Genomic DNA, 4,913 nt, shown 5'->3' on the forward strand with positions numbered 1-4,913 from the left:
ATAAATGTATTCCTCTATAATAAGTATTTTGTATAATAAGTATTTTATTATCAATTTGTATGGCAGTGCGAAGTCACATTCAGGTATAGTCTGCCCGTTTTTCTAAGATCAAGTACGCCATTGTAAATGTATGGTAAACTTGATCTTAGAATTCGGACTGGCTATACAGCCTGCAAAATTTACATACAATTTACAGTAGGTACACGAATCGGGTCAAAAATATTTGAATAGGCGGAGTCACAATAAATCCCCACTTTCAGTTCCAATGGAAATATTTTATATGTATATAGCCGGTCAAGCAAGTTTGTCAGTAGAAAAAGGTGCAAAATTAAAATTTTGTATGGGACCACACCCGTTCGCACGCTTACATTTTTTAAATTTGCAGCTCTTTTCTACTGATGGAAATGGCTTGAGAGAGAACCTACATACATGTAACGGTAGAGGGTGGATTCGAATGATCAACATTTTCAGATAATGTGTGTATTTGTTAAATTAATTCAGTGGAAGTGTATCTACATATAGAAGACCGGGTATGATTATCTCACGAATTATATCTCATGAATAGAACATATTCTAGATATCTTTCCAGGCATCCACTTAATTTCATGTCTCTCTAATTGGACAGCTTTTTTCCATAGTTCTCTGCGAATAGCATCTTGTGGAAATCTGAATGGAAAGTAATGTAAAATGATAATATCAAATTTGATTATTAGTTTGAAATAATTAGGTAGTTTTTTACAGCTCCATTTCATGAAATAAAAAAGGAAAATACAAATCTGTAAGAAAGAATTCATTACTACATTTATAATTATATAGAAAATACCTAAACCAAGCACAAGTTAATAAAATAGTCTACTTCATTTGGCATAACACCATCCCTATTATCCTCTCAATTTAAAAAGTCGTATGTTGTTATGAAAGTCGTATGCAGTTATTACGTTTTAGCTTAGCACGGTAGTATTGAAAACAAATCGTTATGTTTATTCCAAATTTTACTGAAGTTATCTGTTTACTACAAGTGAAAAGTGATTCCACTATCCTTGGTATGAACTAAAATAACTTCTGCACCACTTCACCACACATGAAGACATTTTTAATTACAAAAAAACGTTGTTTTTATAAATCAATTTAGCCATCCGTCACTGACTGTCATCTCGGACGAACTGAAGTTGCGAATCGAATAGTTTGTAAGCACCGCCTACAATCGAATAGTTTACGTTGGGTCATAACTGAGCGGACAGAATACTTCCATGTATATCAGTTCGCTGTTTCGGAAAGATCAAAAATGCAAAACCGCCTCCGCGCCGCACCGTGCCGCGCCTGCTCTGTGCGTTTCGACCTGTAGGCTGCAGTAATGATTTGTTAATACTTAGTAATTTTATTTTGTATATTGATAATTTGTTTTATTTGTAAGGAAGCGATATTTCATTTTAATTTTATTGTAATCTTTTCTTTTCAACGCTCTGTCAAATACAAATAGGTGGCACTCACACGCCATGACATCAAAATATCAAACACGTCGCAGTGACCGATATATCCGTCGTTGGCGTTGAACCGATGTAGTCCAGAGATGGGCAAAATGTAATCGACTAACGATTAACGATTAAGACTACAAGAATTAATTGCGACTGACGATTGAAAACGACGACTGATCAATCGTAGTTGTATAGAGTGCAACTAATTTAGTTGCAACTAAATTAGTTGCCGATTGATTACGGACAACTAATTTTTGTAATCGACTAATTAGTTAGACTATTTTTTCCGCGACTAATCTTAGAAGCAAATTAAATGGAAAACCTCGGTATGGCTATGTTGACAGCCTGCAGATTAGGACATCTTAACGCATGTATAAAAATGAAATAGCACATGTGTTACTTGCGATATTTTGACCATTTTTATGGAGTGTAAAATTTCTCTTATCTAAGGGTAAATAAAAATTGGGTACTTTGTGCATTGACAAACAAATTAGACGGCATAGATAATAAACAACATGCAGATGTCTCATGCAATAAATAGAACGTGTTTTTTTTTTAGAAAATGCGTCGGCACTTGTATCAAAATGCAATAAACAACTTCCAGGTAAGTAGGATTATCCCATTGTTTTGTGGCCGCGTCCCATATAACCATTCCAGTCGCAGAATCATCAAAGTGGTAACTAAATGTCAGATGTGTCGTAACAGAGTCCACACAATGTGTCTAGAATTGTTTCGAAACAAAGTGTCGTCGCCGTGTCTACACTTTTCCGTAACAAGGTGTCGACACATTTGTGTGCACTTTGCGTGCGGTTTGCGACTAAATCTGACAGCAAATTTGTGACAGCAAATGTCAATATAAAATACCTCTTGAAAACCAAGGTTTGTCAAACTACTATTAGTGTCTCGTGTGCTCGTAAGTAATTCTAGTAAGTCATCATGGGCGATGCGAATGATAAAAATCGACCAAAACCATATAAACATCCAACACCCGTCAACCTTTTACAGAAAAGTTTTTAAAGAAATGCAATACGCTACTAGGTCAGGCAACGAATGCTCAATAAAGTTATAGAGGGAAATGCTCGGAACACAATTTTTGACTCCTTAACTTGGTTTGGACAAGTTAGGAGGTGAACATATCAAAAGTCCTCGGCCGTAGCCTTTGAGCGGGGGGGAGAGAGGGGGCTTTGAAGGTCCCATTTTTCGGTTTTTCGATTATATCTCGGAAACTATGCATCGTAGCGACATGGCCACTTATACAAAATGAAAGTTAATTTAATTTGTTACAAGTTTATTTAGTAAATTTTTTCCATATATTGAATAGTTTTTGAGATATCCGCTCTTGAAACTTTATTTAGGGCTCTCAATATATAATTTTATTTATTTGATTTCTACATCAGTGAAGGTGCTAGGCCGTGTTCCACAAAATTCAAAAACAATTTTTTTAGGCTTCCGTACCTCAAAAAGGAAAAAATGGAACCCTTATAGGATCACTCGTGCGTCTGTATGTCTGTCCGTCTGTCACAGCCTATTTTCTCGGAAACTACTGGACCAATTAAGTTGAAATTTGGTACATATATGTAAATTAGGGACCCAAAGACGGACATGTAACGTAAACAAATTGATTTTATACCCAAAAAATGACCATTGCCCCCCCCCCTTTATCTCCGAAACTACTAGGTCTTAAATTTTGAAAAAAATACACAAAATAGTCCTTTACCTATCACGATTATTAAGATGACAGGAAAACCTATTAGACATGTGCAGCCAAGCGCGAGGCGGACTTAATGTACGGAACCCTTAATACGCGAGTCCGGCTCGCACTTGGCCGGTATTTTTTAAACTCCTCTTGACGCTTAACCGCTGAACCGATTTCGTTGAAATTTGGTATAGAAATAGTTTGCGTCCCGGAACAGGACATAGGATAGATCTTATAACCAAAATCATCTTTTGAAGGTGTGAAAAGTGGCGTGAAAATTTGTACGGAAAATCAATAACCGCTGAACCGATTTATATGAAATTTGGGATGGTCTACAATTCTACATCTTTGATTTAGTTGAAAATTATAAAAAACATGACTTCAAACCTAAACTTAAACAGTAAGTATTAACTTCAAGAATTCAATTCTGAATTCCCCCTGCACCACATTTCACACCTTTAAAGGATGATTTTTGAGGTAACTTATTACTTATGTCCTGTCTCGGAACTCAAAATATATGTGTACCTTTAAATTAAAACTGTTCAGCAGTTTAAGCGTGAAGAGGAGTTTAAAAGAAAGTATTTTAATAAGTTTATATGTTTTTACTTCGGAATGGTGTCAATGTGATACCATAACTAAATTTGGTACTGTGAATTTATACGAAAACGATACCAAACATGGCCTCGTAACTTTACTGATGTAGAAGTCAAGATAAAATTGAGAGCCCTAAATTCTTATTACTTGGCCTAACTTGTGTAGAAGGAAAAGGAAAAATAAAAGTCTTCGGCAGGAATATAAGACACAAATATAATTTTTAGAGTTACTATTTCAATCATCAAACATAAACATACCTTGATTATATTATTCTAGTGAGATACGCATATATAAACAAAAACATTAAAAAAATTTCAAGGTCGAAATGTCACGGAGCTTTTGTGAGTTATATGTGAAAAATAAAAACTTTTATGACAAGAAAATCTGGACACAATTTAAGAATCATCCAAATTCGTCGAGGAATCATCAGTATTTTTGCTTGTTTCATTACCTCCTTGCTTCTTTTTTTGTCCTTTGTATTCTGTAGCAATTGGTTAGATCTGAAAATAAAGATAACTTGCGTCGTCACGGATGTCGATTTATAGGTTTTAGGGAGTGCAGAATTCGAAAATGATGACCATTTTATAATCCAAGATGGCGGCACGCATTTTGTCATAAAAGTCGTCATGAATATCGTTTTATAGGTTTTAGGACGTGATAGGTCCAACAATTGTCTACATCACTGTAATTGACGTCACAGGCCTCCATGGGCTATGGTAATCGCTTACCATCAGACGGGCGGTATGGTTGTTTGCCACCATAATGTTAATTAAAAAAAAACTCCACTATATCGCCAGTTAATAAGTACTTATTTTGCGAAGCTAATGACATTTGTCACAAGAAATACGACAAAAATTCCGACACAGAACTCAAGAATTACCGAAAGTTCTTTGAAATCTTGTGACAATTTTCATCATTATCATCATAAACATCGCAAAAGAAATACCTGTTTTTGCCGATATAATAAACTTTTTAAAAATAATACAATGATGGTGACAAACAGGAATACGGCCCGCCCGATGGTAAGCGATAACCGTAGCCCATGGATGCCTGTGACGTCAGCAACAATGAGACTTGTCGAAATGTCGCACCTGTCACGTTACGTCACATTGTCACGCCAGGGAGTACATCTGAAAATTGTGTGTTCC

The sequence above is a fragment of the Cydia fagiglandana genome, chromosome 14 (assembly GCF_963556715.1).
Source record: "Cydia fagiglandana chromosome 14, ilCydFagi1.1, whole genome shotgun sequence".
Lineage (NCBI taxonomy): Eukaryota > Metazoa > Arthropoda > Insecta > Lepidoptera > Tortricidae > Cydia > Cydia fagiglandana.